A 16,229-nucleotide genomic window follows, 5' to 3' on the forward strand; every position below is an offset into this window, starting at 1 on the left:
ATTTTAGTTTTTCCATTTTATAAGGCTCAATTTGGTTGTTCCCCATCACATGTTCAGATTCCAAGGTGCATTAAATTTTTGCATGCAAGTATTAAGAGAAAATTGACCAATGCATGTATTTTATGCATGCATGCATTGCAATTAATGCATTCATAAACATAATTTTTTGAGGAAAACAAGAGCATTAATTGCGTACTTTTGCAAACTACAGAAAGTATTCCACCACTCACCATCTACATTGGTTGGTGAGATTTTTGAATTGAGCCCTACAAGCCGAAAAGGAGGGAGTACTACGTTAATCACGCAACATATCTTCCGGGACACTGCTTCAGTTACTTAACTTCAGGTGCATTGGGTCAGTGACATATGGGCCCAACAGGGGTCTGGCCCACATGTCAGTGACGCAACTGGACCTGCAGTTAAGTCAGTGCAGCTCAGTCCATATCTTACGTAGGTGTGCCATTGCTCGCTATAAATACTGCGTCTCCCACGACATTCAGAAGAACGCTCATGTACATTGCTATCTCCTCCCCCTCCCTCTCACGTCGACCACCATGGCATCGCCCCTCCCAAGCCCTAGGCGCCCCTCGCTGCACCGCGCAAATGGTCACGCGTCGCTGTTCCGTTCCTCACCGCCACTAGACGAGGAGGACGCGTCGGTGTTCCGCTCCTCGCCGCGACACGTCGAGGTGGACGCGTCGGCGTTCTGCTCCTTGCCTCCAATAGTCTAGGAGGACGCGTCGGTGTTCCGCTCCTTGCCGCGACGCGTCGAGGTGGACGGGTCGGCGTTCCCAATCTCGCCAGCACGCGCGTCGGAGGACGCGTCCGCTCCCCGCTACGAGGAGAACGCCACGCCGCTCGCCGAGCCCCCCAACCTTGAGGAGCTTTGGAAAGAAATGGATGTCGCCTTGTGGGAGGCTTTGCCTCCAGCAGAGCACGCCAAAATAGAGGCGGATAAGAAGGCCGAGGAAGAGAAGCGCACCGCGGGACAAGCTGCCTGGCAGGCGTATGTCGCATCCGAGAGAGTCAGGCAATTGGCTCTTTGGCAGAAGGCTCGTGCGAGGGCCGTGAGGGTGGCGGAGGACGCCCGTGCCAAAGCCCTGAGTGCAGTCGGGCCCAGGCGCCTCATCTACGCTTGGCGATACGTGGACCGGGTGCACGCTTCCAGCGAGGAGGAGTAACCGTTGGTGCCGGATCACCACACCGGTGAGCTCGCGCTCGCCCGCCGGCAAGCCGCCAATCAACACCTTGCTAGTTGCGAGGCTGAGGAAGGGGCGTTGTGTCGGTGCGCTGGGAAACGGCCGCGCACCAGGGCACTCGTGGCACGCCGCAAGCGCTCCTGCGAGCGCCATGGCTTTCAGTAGGAGTATAATTTTTGTTTCGCAAGGCGATCTCATTAGTTTTGGGACGCAAATGATAAATCCCGAACGTTTAGGAATTATTAGCGTCCTTAATTAAGTGTGTAAAAGGGAAAGTTTGGAAACCTTGTGTATTAGTACGCATTTTGTAAGTACGTGCATATAGCACAAACTTTATTATATACTATCGCACTACACGTCTCTCTCTATATATGCTTGCAGACTGTGCTACTCCCTCTGTCCATGTCAATAAGTCATATTTGGTTGTGCACCGTGACCAAGAGAGGGAAGACTTATACACCTAGAGGGAGGGAGTACCACTATTACTTATGTACGTGCAAATGCACGTTTTAACACTACGATGCGGTTTTTGTAAAAGTAGAAGAACAACACTAGTCAAGCTTGTGAAATGATTCAATACAAAACAAATGCAAAAATGCTCGTTTGATTGTTTACTTTTAGCTTCCTTCTCTGTGGTTATTTCTCTGTCATACTTTGTACAGAGTATCTCACTGGTCAGAAAGGCATGCAAATTCCCAAACCGCTTCCTACACCCTGTATCGAATTTTTTGCCTAACAAGTTGTGCCGTGCAATTGGAATTCCAACTTGAGTACTACTACTAGTAGGAGTACCAGGGGCCAGTTCTTTTAGGCTTCTAGATTAGTAATCCCATAACTACTACCTCCGTCCTGGTTTATTGGTCCCCACTGTAATCTGAGTCAAATTTTGATCATAAATTTAACTAATGAAATGTTAGTGCATGTCACATGCACTAACATTTTATCAGTTAAATCTTTGGTCAAAATTTAGCACAAATTACAATGGTGAGGAATAAACCAGGACGGAGGTACTACTAGTAGTAGTTTAGAAGCCCAAATAAATGAGTGAGGCGCCTTAAGGTTACTCTCCACTATGACTAGTCTTATGGGAAAAGCTGGGGAAGCCGCCAAAAGAACTGGCCCTAGGAGTAGTAGCTAGGGATACTAGGAGTAGTAGCTAGGGATCGAGTGTGTGAGATGAACCGGAGAAAGTAAATGCAGAGAGATGAAATGCAAAAAAGACGGAGGGATGTGATGGTTGCTTGTCCGTTTATTTTACCAGGCCACTTATTACTGGGAGTGGTTGGGTTTTGTGATATGACGGCTTTACTGCCGCGCCACGAGCGGGGTGAGACTCCCGTGCAGCTCCGCCCTCTACACTAGTACTACTACATCGGTCATGGTTTATCACCCATTGAATTTGACTGAAGATTTAACTGACAAAATGTTAGTGCATGTCAACAAAAACAATATCGTTGGATTCGTATTTGAACATAGTTTTCAATGATATAATTTTAGGTGACATGCATCATCATTTATCGTATTATATATAATGTTAGTTCAATTTTTGGTCGTACTAATCTATAGTAAGGTGCCGATGGTTTGCACGGAAGAGTGAAATGCATTGATCGGGGAGTTGTTTATTTTGACAAAGGATGTGGGGGTCATCTCATGTGTAACGGGTATCGATAGGTTTGTTCGAATATTATTTCATCTCTAGAGCTCACAAACATCCGGGTGAAATAGATAAAAAAGTATCTTCTGCAAACAAAAGCGTTCAACTGTTCAACCTGCATCCAAAACTTGTGAAGAAATAACTCTTATTGTGCTTTGTAGGAAATGATCTTCAAGAATTAGTTTTTGAGTATCCATTGTTATACATGTTGGCTACAGATGACACGTCACTTTCTTATAGTCAACCGTTGGCTATACTATTTAAGTATTAACCATGCCCTTATACACCTAGACGGAGGGATCAAATCAGGATGACTTGGAAGGGGGCAGAGGATATGTAAGAAATGGTTCATCATAAGTCTTTCACCAGTACTCTAGTAAAAATTTATACATGGAAGATTCTAGACTAAACCCTAAATGGATACACTTTTATTCATGCGCAACACTCCAATAGAGCAAGATCATGCATGGAAGTCTCCACATGCTTAGACAGCGGATTACATTGAGCGAAGACTAATGATCAACATTTAACTTGATAATGCAGATGTCCAGGTAAACCTCCTTGGAGTCCCCGTGCACATTGTTGGGGGTCAAATAATACCGTGCGTCTTCCATGTCCACATCGGCGGGAAGGTCCCAGCTCGGCAGAGTACAAGTCAGCTTGACGTAGCCAGTGTCGCCGCCCACGTACCTCCGAGGGGTAGTAATAGTGAGCACGCACCCGTACATCAGCCTCGTGTCAGTGTCAGCGTCAGCGGCGTCGCCCCTGGCACACACTACGGAGATGTGGCGGTGGCCTGCGCGGGCCTCGCCGGTGCCCACGATCAAGAGGAAGACGCTACCGTCCTCCTCCGAGACTAGCAGGCGGCGCTGATCCTCCAGCTTCTCCGGCACGGTGAACGGGTAGCACGTCTCGTACTTAATGTTCTGCGCCAAGGGCCAGTAGTGATCGCCGTACGCCTGCGTCTGGTGGTGCACGATGTCCGCCGGCGAGCCCCAAAACGGCACCGGGCACTCATAGTAGTAGACGAAGGGCTCCTTGGAGGCATCGACCAAGCCGTCCATGAAATGGGAGTGGCTGTAGGGGACGTTCCGCCAGTTGAATATATGAGCAAGTTACTACGAGATTTAGTCCGAATAAGCACAAAATAAATCATGACGGCTATAACAGAGATTAAACTAATCATGCGGCCTAGCATAGTAGATGAACAGATTGAATATAGGACACAGACTAGAAACATGAATTCTACCACGATTTCGAACAGCAAGGACAGTAACGCATACGGTGCAACGGGAGCAGCACCATTGGCATTGAGGTTGTCGCCCATGTCGTTGAGGAAGAGGTTGCCGAGGTCGGGGAGGAAGTCGTCGCTGCTAGCAGTCGCGAGAGTGCGCTCCCCAAATTTCAACAGCACCCGTCGAATGGAGCGCAGGAGGGAGCGGCTGTAGGGGACGTTGCGGCCGCCGAATGGAGCGCAGCAGTAGCCCACGAAGCAGTAGATGGTGCTCCTCCCTAGTCTCTATTCTTATCTCTACCACTACTACTCTTCTTTGTTTTTATAATATACTAGTTGTAGTTGTCAAATCGAATAGTACTGCGCCGTCCACCGCACTCCTGGCTGAACACGCCTCCTCGCCTCCATCAAACCCCCCTGTTAAACCCGCATGCAAACCGAGAAACCTACTCCAGCCCGCGGGAGGAAATTTGTCGGTTGTCGTTGGAGAATAATAGAGTCACATCCAATCCATTTGAGTTAATTGCCTGTATGATTCTCCCTCTATAAAAAGTTAATTGCATCCTTAATCTTGTATTCTAAGTACTCTGTGGGTTCCACTGTCAGTACAGTGTACATGACTTGTAGGCTGGCTACAGATTCGTACAGAAAGTTAAAAAGAAACAAATCCATGACTTGCAGGATTGGAGTTAGCACCGATGGCGGTTCGTAGTCATTCCACGCTCGCGCATTGAAGTTTGTAACTATTTTAGATTAGAACATACTACTCCTCCGGTGCTAGTAGTAGAGCAGAGTCCTACTCCATTACTACTCTACTCAAGCAAGTTAGGGCATAGTAGCAGGTACTGTAGGGAGTACCAGTACTGTGATCACTCACGCAAGTTGTCTGACTTCGATATGACCCTACGCTGTTGGTATGTGTCTCGTAAGTCAAGCGGCGTGTTGTAGTCATCATCACCTGTCCACTTCCCGTAGCACATATTCGCTTCTCCATCTTTGTCCGCTCTTCCATCCCAGCTAAGGCGCCTCCCCCTCGTCCAATCTTCCATCCCCGCTAAGGCGCCTCCCCCCCTCGTCCGAAACCCAAGCACTAACAATGGCAGAACCGAGCAGCGTCTGCCGAAAGAGTGGCTGGAATTCGATCCCCATAGAGGTAATCAAGCTCATTGTTTCGCATGTGCACAATCTCAGTACCATGCCGCTCGCCGCGTGCTCGTCGGGGCTGTACCGTTTACTTAAAGCCCTCAGGCTGGAGCTTTTTAAGACAACTCCTTGCTTGCTGATGCCGCCTGATCTTCAGAAACGTCGTGTCACATAGCATAACGATCGTAGGGTGGCGAGCATCAACCCCCTTGACTGCGATCCGATCCCCGTCACCCTCAACTACATTAACGGTATCTACTGGGTCGGCATGAACACATCTTGGATGGTGCTCGTCGACGGTCGCGGCAGCTGGATGCTCGTAGAGGTCTACACCCGGCGATTGATCCCCCTTCCTTTGATTAACACTGCACTGCTTTGGCACCGTGGCCCAGAATACTCGGAATCTTACAGTAGCCAACATGATACCAAGTTTGATTTGCTCAAGGTTGTAATCTGCCAAGTGCCCACAAGATCTGCGAATTATAAAGGCTTCAGGCTAATTGCGTTCTTCAACCGCGGTCTCGCCTATCTGACAGGTCACTGCGGTAAGTGGATAAATCTACACGTCCATCGCAGGATCATACATCCTCCATGGTTCTCTGATGCCATTGAACACAAGGGCTTCATTTACGCTGTCGACTCCTTCTATGGCTGGACGTATTGCTGGCCAACTCCAGTTATCGCTACAAACGGCTGTTACAACAGTATGTTACTTTCCTATGATATCATGATGGCTTGCTTATATTACTGTCAACATTTACTGAAAAAATATTCATGCTCATAACATGCTGTTCTTAAGATTGACTACATCAAGAGCCCTTTTTTATTTGACTCCAACTTTTTTTAGGGTTATTTGACTCCAACTTGATATGATGTTGTGGGCCGCCTGGTGTCCCTACCCTTCCTAATCACAGAACCTTTCAAAGAAAAGCGGCATGGCAGTTGCAGGTGCTTCCTGGCTCGATCAGAGGACGGTGAACGATTGATGATCGTTCGCACGTACCGGACGTCTTGTTTCGCGGAATACAATCACAGTCACTGCAAGGTCTTTGAGTAGGATCCCAGCTTCTCTGGGCCTTCAGGAATTTTTTACTGGAGGTTGGTAAGTAGCCTTGGTACATGCTCTCTGTTTGTCGGACTGAATTATCCGATTAACCAGGAGATAACCGACGGCAAGGATCATGATGGCAGCGCGGTTTCGTTAATCAGGCAAAACTGTGTGTACACAGCGTACCATGCGTCTCTGCATGCACCATACCCTGATATGTGCCGCCACGCTCTGCAGCCCAAAGTAGGAGAGAGGGTCGCAAGTATCAGACTTTGACCTGCTGGCTGGAGTTTCCCCCGTCAGGCACCCATCTCGTTCAAGCCGTCAGCCAATCTCCACAGCTTAATAAATAGTAACGTCTAACTGAGCCAGTTAGTTAGATGCGTACACTTGTGTAGTAGGATCTTTATTTAGTTTGATGCATACACTTGTTCTTTTTTGGTAGCCCTTTTGTAATGATGGCTGATGTTTGGTTTGGAAGAGAGAGCCGCGTTTTCACTCTTCTGGCCTGCTTACTGCTTCTGTTGCACCCCCAGCCCTGGTTGCTGCTGCTGCTGTTTTCAATGTACAATCAGTAGTATATTTTGTCTCTTGGTTGAATAAATGTGTTGTTAGAACGACAAACACAATGTTTTGGAAGTCGTTGCACGGTTCGATCCTTTGGTGCCCCGTACCGTACGTAGCCCATACTATTTTTCATGCGGAACATGGTAGTCGACGATCCGGCGCCAACCGCCTCCTCCGCGCCATCCTCGCTGGTGCATTGCATCATGACCATCGGCGAGGTCCGTGCCCAATATATGGACATGGTGAGGCAGAAGCGTGAGGAGCAGTTCCGGGAGGCGCAGGCCGACGCTGCCTACAACCACAATCTCCTCCAGGAGCACCTGCACGCGGAGGAGCAGATCGCCGCGGAACGGGCGGAGCAGGAGGCGCTGCTCGACTCGTACCGCTCCGCCTGCGAGGGCCGCCTCGAGCGCTGGCAGTACTGCATGCGGGTGGCGGAGGATGCGGCCGCCTACAAAGAGGGTGATGAAGCGGCCGAGGCGCCATTTGGCGAGACCGAGGATGAGGCAGAGGCAATGCCGGCTCCGACGAGTCCCCGCTCCGCTGGCGTCGACGAGGCCCTGCTCCACCGAGGCCCCGCGGCGCCAACAACAAGGCAGAGGACACCGCCGACTCCGCCGAGGCCCCACCCTGCCGGCAACGAGGGGGAGGATTTTCCCCCGCTCCGCCGAGGCGCCGCCCGCCGGCAACGAGACAGAAGACATGCCGGCTCCTCCGAGGCCCCGCCCCGCTGCCAACGAGGCCGCGCCACACAGAAATCGAGGAAGAGTAGAACACGGTAGGTCGCCGCCGCTCGGGTCCAAGTAAGGCCACCGCTGCTACCCTCCGATTGCTGGCACTGAGCTGTACATCATGGAGCAATTCTATGATTACAGGCTGATTGAAGAGCGCTCCGTGGTTGAGCAAGCTCATGAGATACAGTGATTTGCTAGAGAACTTGAGCACTTCAGTTGTATGCTACCGGACAATGTGCAAAGTAAAAAGGAACAGAAGGAGTACAAAGTGTTTGAGCAGCTTTTTAGCGTTCCTGTACATTGCAATCACAGCGATTCACATGTCATAGAGAACATTCAAAACAATCGATGATTATGCATCTCAGCGATTCACATGTCAGAGCCAATATTTACTTCACAACTAAAGAATAAAGAAAAAATGGATCGACGCTGCTGACAGCAAAGGGTGTCCCATTCGAAAATATCAAACGCATGTCTTCTTGCTAAAATCAATGAGCAAAATTTGACAAGGTTTTCCCATTCCAAAATATCAAATGCCTACGATTGTGGAATGGGCAGGGTTTACCATCAGTTCGGACATTGACATGGCACCTCGTGCTAAATAAACCAGCTATTCTTTTTGTGCAGTTCCACCAAAATCAACCAAATTCGCGCGTAGCTTGTATTATTTCGCCCTTATATGTTGCAATGCCTTGAACTTATCGGCACCTCCTTTCTTGTGGTGGAAATGAATGATTTGATGTACTCATGAACATTTTGTGCAGTTTCCATTGAAATCAAGTTGAGCACCCCTGTTTGCACAAATACAAAAAAAGTGATTAGTATAAAGCAAACTGTACTATGAATTGACAGTTTAAATAGGCACCTACATGGTCCATGTAGAGCACACTTTTACAAAAATGGAACTCACCGGAAAGAATCCTAGAACAACATTGTACTCACGCATCACATCAAGAAAATGGAGATTTTTCAGTCCTTCTGAGCTGAAGTTAGTTTGGTCTTGTGGGGGGTAATGTAACCATCCTTCAACTGCTCCTTCTGATGAGAAGATAGACAGGGCTTCTTCATCCTGGCATAATCGGAACTAGTCACTTCACGTACTCCATATTCTTCTTCAGAGGAGGATGATCCTGTTGTGCAAAGACAAGAGGATAACTAAATGCTAGCATCCCTTTTTGCTCGAAAAAAGGGAAAGGAAATATTTAAAACAACACAGATGAAGCACTTCTCAAGGACAATACCACTTTTTGATGACAGCATCTAAATAGTAGCACAACACCAATAGAGATGACAAAGCTCAATCATATGGATGAAATCAGTGGGCGAGTACCAACCTTTGTCAGGAGGCTTATTGTGTAGAGCATACAGATGAAGCACTTCTCCGGAACCATCTGTTGCTATCTACTGCGGTGGCCATGCTTACTATATACTCCTCGATTAGATTAATGTTTCCAACATCTTCTTGTGCAGTTCCGCTAAAATATATGGTATCTTCAAAGAAGATCCCTGTTTGCACAAGTAGAGATAATTACGTATTACATTAAGAGTGGCATCAAATCAGTGGCAAAACAATTGCTCGTTCCAGCCGTAGAAATAAATTAAGATGCAAAACTATATCATTACTTGTGTCATCACAGTTCCAGTGCTTCATTACAGCACCAGGAGTTGATTTTTGTTTTTCTTCCGCTTGTTCTTCCCCTTCATCACTTGGTTCAATAACAGACAAGCTTCGCCTTCAATGTAAAATTTGGCATGTCAATTAGGTTGCACAAGTATATCACTAAACAATGACATTAATTTTCTGATGAAAGTGGCAAAATACAGGCCAACAGTTGTGAAATACCCTTATCTTACCTCAATGGGATATTACTGTGCACATACAGATTGGAAGTGTTGTCTCCATTTGTGCAGTTCACTAAACTCAAGCAACATTACCGTACAAGTAGCACAACATATGAAAGCACACTGCAGATCATGTGAAAGAAGGCTAGTACTGACCTCTCATGACGCGGAATTCAAACAACTCACAAGAAGAAGATCTGAACCAAATTGGCCAACACGGATAGGAAGTAAGATCTCCTCTTGTGCAGTTCCACTAAGATCAAGCAATCAAGCAACGTTGTTGGTGTGACATTTTGGTTGAACTGCACAAAACACACTTAAACAAAAGTGTTTTGTGCAGTGCAACAAAGGGTCACAATGGCAACGAGGTGAAGTAGATAACCCTGTTTACATAGAGGTGCAAAGGAAACAACTAGTGGTCAATAACGGTGGATGACACAGAAGCCAACAAAAAGAAGCATCTACCTTATCTAAATGGGAAAGAAAGCAAGACAGTAGCATTTCTCAAACGGTGGCATTGATTAATATTAACAGAGAGATTATATTAACAATAAAATTTGTTAAACATGTAATTTGCTTTTAACTTTGGCATTGCATAAATTTTCCAGCGGCATTATTAGAGGGTGTTTGTTTACAGGGACATTTTGGTGGAGGGACTAAAAAAGCTCCATGTCAATCCCATCTAAACCAAACAGGAGGGACTTTTAGGGACTAAAAGTGGGCATTTGGGACTAAAGAAAGAAGACCCCGAGGGAGTCTTTTTGGGACTTTTCCAATAGTTGCCCCTGCCACGCATCACACCTTGTCTCTATTAGTTCACTACTAGGGGTAACATGGTCTTTTAGCATGTCATTTAATAACCTCTAGTCCATGTTTAGTCCCTGGAACCAAGCAGGTAGGGACTAGGGATTTTTTAACCAAACAGGGCCTTAGATTAACAACAACTAAAGAGTTGCACGGGACAGTGAACGCACCAGCACCATGTGCATCTACCGATGTACTGGGGTGATGCACAGTCTGTTGCAACAAAGAACAAACAACCAAGGAGCATATTTGTGTTGGTCCCAGTTTTGTTATCTTTAGACACCTTTCCCTATGTGAGCGCAGCAAATCTAGTCCTGCTCAAACTCTATAGCCTTGTCCCCCAAAACAAAAGATCAGTTCATTACAGATGTGCGTACTGCGTTTGTCATTGTTTTCCCTTTTTGACCAACGTAGGTGCTGGATTGCGAGTGTGTACTAGTACTTTCCCCACTTCCTTTCCACTGTGAACCACGTCCTAGATTTATGCTATACAACTTTCCCCACTACTTTCCCCCATTCCTGTCCTCTTTGAACCACGTCTTAGATTCATGCGATACAACTTTCCCCACTACTTTCCCACTTCCTTTCCTTTTTGAACCACGTCCTAGATTCATGCTATACAACTTTTCCCACTACTTTCCCCCATTCCTTTCCTTTTTGAACCACGTCCTAGATTCATGGTATACAACTTTCCCCACTACTTTCCTGTTTGATCCAACACCTAGATTCGAGTGCAGAAGCGGAAAAAAGCGCACATGCAGCTAGAGCAATGCATGTGGAATAAGTAAATTATACCTTAAGGTTCTTGGGGTGTGGTTCGGTGGGCGACCGGAGGCCGTTCGACCCACACTATGTATGGCGGCGAAGAAGAAGGGGTCGGAGGCCCTCCCGTGCCGCCGCTGGGTGAAAGTGAACAGTTGCGCCGGTAGTGGATTCCCTCCCTCGCTGATGGCGACAGTGTTAAGCCTCCTTCCCTTCCCGGCGGACGGCTCTTTGACCAGCAGTGAGGGAAGAGAGAGAGAGGCCAGCGAAGTCTTGTTTAGATCTGGAGAGGGTGAGAGAGTGTGAAGAATGAAGGAAATATGCCCTAGAGGCAATAATAAAGTTATAATTTATTTCCTTATATCATGATAAATGTTTATTATTCATGCTAGAATTGTATTAACTGGAAACTTGATACATGTGTGAATACATAGACAAACAGAGTGTCACTAGTATGCCTCTACTTGACTAGCTCGTTGATCAAAGATTGTTATGTTTCCTAGCCATAGACATGAGTTGTCATTTGATTAACGGGATCACATCATTAGGAGAAAGATGTGATTGACTTGACCCATTCCGTTAGCTTAGCACTCGATCGTTTAGTATGTTGCTATTGCTTTCTTGATGACTTATACATGTTCCTATGACTATGAGATTATGCAACTCCCGTTTACCGGAGGAACACTTTGTGTGCTACCAAACGTCACAACGTAACTAGGTGATTATAAAGGTGCTCTACAGGTGTCTCCAAAGGTACTTGTTGGGTTGGCGTATTTCGAGATTAGGATTTGTCACTCCGATTGTCGGAGAGGTATCTCTGGGCCCACTCGGTAATGCACATCACTATAAGCCTTGCAAGCATTGTAACTAATGAGTTAGTTGCGGGATGATGTATTATGGAACGAGTAAAGAGACTTGCCGGTAATGAGATTGAACTAGGTATCGAGATACCGACGATCGAATCTCGGGCAAGTAACATACCGATGACAAAGGGAACAACGTATGTTGTTATGCGGTCTGACCGATAAAGATCTTCGTAGAATATGTGGGAGCCAATATGAGCATCCAGGTTCCGCTATTGGTTATTGACCGGAGAGGTGTCTCGGTCATGTCTACATAGTTCTCGAACCCGTAGGGTCCGCACGCTTAACGTTACGATGACGGTTATATTATGAGTTTATGTGTTTTGATGTACCGAAGGAGTTCGGAGTCCCGGATGAGATCAGGGACATGACGAGGAGTCTCGAAATGGCCGAGACGTAAAGATCGATATATTGGACGACTATATTCGAACTTCGGAAAGGTTCCGAGTGATTCGGGTATTTTTCGGAGTACCGGAGAGTTAGGGGAATTCGTATTGGGCCTTAATGGGCCATACGGGAAAGGAGAGAAAGGCCCCAAAGGGTGGCCGCACCCCTCCCCATGGACTAGTCCGAATTGGATTAGGGAGGGGGGCGCCCCCTTCCTTCTTTCTCCTTCTCCCTTCCCTTTTCCTACTCCAACAAGGAAAGGAGGAGTCCTACTCCCGGTGGGAGTAGGACTCCCCCCTTGGCGCGCCCTCCTCCTTGGCCGGCGGCCTCCCCCTTGCTCCTTTATATACGGGGGCAGGGGGCACCCCATAGACACAACAATTGATCATTGATCTCTTAGCCGTGTGCGGTGCCCCCCTCCACCATATTACACCTCGATAATATCGTAGCGGTGCTTAGGCGAAGCCCTGCGTCGGTAGAACATCATCATTGTCACCACGCCGTCGTGCTGACGAAACTCTCCCTCAACACTCGGCTAGATCGGAGTTCGAGGGACGTCATCGAGCTAAACGTGTGCTGAACTCGGAGGTGCCGTACGTTCGGTACTTGATCGGTCGGATCGTGAAGACGTACGACTACATCAACCGCGTTGTGTTAACGCTTCCGCTATCGGTCTATGAGGGTACGTGGACAACACTCTCCCCTCTCGTTGCTATGCATCACCATGATCTTGCGTGTGCGTAGGAATTTTTTTGAAATTACTACGTTCCCCAACAGTGGCATCCGAGCCTGGTTTTATGCGTTGATGTTATGCACGAGTAGAACACAAGTGAGTTGTGGGCGATATAAGTCATACTGCTTACCAGCATGTCATACTTTGGTTCAGCGGTATTGTGAGATGAAGCGGCCCGGACCGACATTACGTGTATGCTTACGCGAGACTGGTTTCACCGTTGCAAGCACTCGTTGCTTAAAGGTGACTGGCGGGTGTCTGTCTCTCTCACTTTAGTTGAACCGAGTGTGGCTATGCCCGGTCCTTGCGAAGGTTAAAACAGCACCAACTTGAAAAACTATCGTTGTGGTTTTGATGCGTAGGTAAGAACGGTTCTTGCTAAGCCCATAGCAGCCACGTAAAACTTGCAACAACAAAGTAGAGGACGCCTAACTTGTTTTTGCAGGCATGTTGTGATGTGATATGGTCAAGACATGATGCTATATTTTATTGTATGAGATGATCATGTTTTGTAACCGAGTTATCGGCAACTGGCAGGAGCCATATGGTTGTCGCTTTATTGTATGAAATGCAATTGCCATGTAATTGTTTTACTTTATCACTAAGCGGTAGCGATAGTCGTAAAAGCAATAGTTGGCGAGACGACAACGATGCTACGATGGAGATCAAGGTGTCGCGCCGGTGACGATGGTGATCATGACGGTGCTTCGGAGATGATGAGGGCCATATCATATCACTTATATTGGTTGCATGTGATGTTTATCTTTTATGCATCTTATCTTGCTTTGATTGACGGTAGCATTATAAGATGATCTCTCACTAAAATTTCAAGATAAAAGTGTTCTCCCTGAGTATGCACCATTGCGAAAGTTCTTCGTGCTGAGACACCACGTGATGATCGGGTGTGATAGGCTCTACGTTCAAATACAATGGGTGCAAAACAGTTGCACATGCGGAATACTCAGGTTAAACTTGACGAGCCTAGCATATGCAGATATGGCCTCGGAACACGGAGACCGAAAGGTCGAGCGTGACTCATATAGTAGATATGATCAACATAGTGATGTTCACCGTTGAAACTACTCCATCTCACGTGATGATCGGACATGGTTTAGTTGATATGGATCACGTGATCATTTCGAGGATTAGAGGATGTCTATCTAAGTGGGAGTTCTTAAGTAATATGATTAATTGAACTTAAATTTATCATGAACTTAGTCCTGATAGTATTTTGCAAATTATGTTGTAGATCAATAGCTCGCGTTGTTGCTTCCCTGTGTTTATTCTTGATATGTTCCTAGAGAAAAATTATGTTGAAAGATGTTAGTAGCAAAGATGCGGATTGGATCCGTGATCTGAGGATTATCCTCATTGCTGCACAGAAGAATTATGTTCTTGATGCACCGCTAGGTGACATACCTATTGCAGGAGCAGATGCAGACGTTATGAATGTTTGGCTAGCTCAATATGATGACTACTTGATAGTTTAGTGCACCATGCTTAACGGCTTAGAATCGGGACTTCAAAGATGTTTTGAACGTCATGGACCATATGAGATGTTCCAGGAGTTGAAGTTAATATTTCAAGCAAATACCCGAGTTGAGAGATATGAAGTCTCCAACAAGTTCTATAGCTAAAAGATGGAGGAGAATAGCTCAAGTAGTGAGCATGTGCTCAGATTGTCTGGGTACTACAATCGCTTGAATCAAGTGGGAGTTAATCTTCCAGATAAAATAGTGATTGACAGAATTCTCTAGTCACCATCACCAAGTTAGTAGAACTTCGTGATGAACTATAGTATGCAAGGGATGACGAAAGTAATTCCCGAGCTCTTCGTGATGCTGAAATCAACGAAGGTAGAAATCAAGAAAAACATCAAGTGTTGATGGTTGACGAGACCACTAGTTTCAAGAAAAGGGCAAAGGGAAGAAGGGGAACTTCAAGAAGAACGGCAAGCAAGTTGCTGCTCAAGTGAAGAAGCCTAAGTCTGGTCCTAAGCCTGAGACTAAGTGCTTCTACTGCAAAGGGACTGGTCACTGGAAGCGGAACTACCCCAACTATTTGGTGGATAAGAAGGATGGCAAAGTGAACAAAGGTATATTGGATATACATGTTATTGATATGTACTTTACTAGTGTTTATAGCAACCCCTCGGTATTTGATACTGGTTCAGTTGCTATGAGTAGTAACTCGAAACGGAAGTTGCAGAATAAATAGAGGCTAGTAAAAGGCGAGGTGACGATGTGTGTTGGAAGTAGTTCCAAGATTGATATGATCATCATCGCACACTCCCTATACTTTCGGGATTAGTGTTGAAACTAAATAAGTGTTATTTGGTGTTTGCGTTGAGCATGAATATGATTTGATCATGTTTGTTGCAATACGGTTATTCATTTAAATTAGAGAATAATTGTTGTTCTGTTTACATGAATAAAACCTTCTATGGTCATACACCCAATAAAATGGTTTGTTGGATCTCGATCGTAGTGATACACATATTCATAATAATGAAGCCAAAAGATGCAAAGTTAATAATGATAGTGCAACTTATTTGTGGCACTGCCGTTTAGGTCATATTGTTCTAAAGCGCATGAAGAAACTCCATACTGATGGGATTTTGGAATCACTTGATTATGAATCACTTGATGCTTGCGAACCGTGCCTCATGGGCAAGATGACTAAAACGCCGTTCTCCGGAACTATGGAGAGAGCAACAGATTTGTTGGAAATCGTACATACAGATGTATGTGGTCCGATGAATATTGAGGCTCGTAGCAGGTATCATTATTTTCTGACCTTCACAGATGATTTGAGAAGATATGGGTATATCTACTTAATGAAACAGAAGTCTGAAACATTTGAAAAGTTCATATAATTTCAGAGTGAAGCAGAAAATCATCGTAACAAGAAAATAAAGTTTCTACGATCTGATCGTGGAGAAGAGTATTTGAGTTACGAGTTTGGCCTTCAGTTAAAACAATGTGAAATAGTTTCACTACTCACGCCACCTGGAACACCACGGTGTAATGGTGTGTCTGAACATCGTAACCGTACTTTATTAAATATGGTGCGATATATGATGTCTCTTACCGATCTACCACTATCGTTTTGGGGTTATGCATTAGAGACAGCTGCATTCACGTTAAATAGGGTACCATCTAAATCCGTTGAGACGAGATCTTATGAACTGTGGTTTGGCAAGAAACCAAAGTTGTCGTTTCTTAAAGTTTGGGGTTGCGATGCTTATGTGAAAAGTTTC

The sequence above is a fragment of the Triticum aestivum genome, chromosome 3D (assembly GCF_018294505.1).
Source record: "Triticum aestivum cultivar Chinese Spring chromosome 3D, IWGSC CS RefSeq v2.1, whole genome shotgun sequence".
NCBI classification, from domain to species: domain Eukaryota; kingdom Viridiplantae; phylum Streptophyta; class Magnoliopsida; order Poales; family Poaceae; genus Triticum; species Triticum aestivum.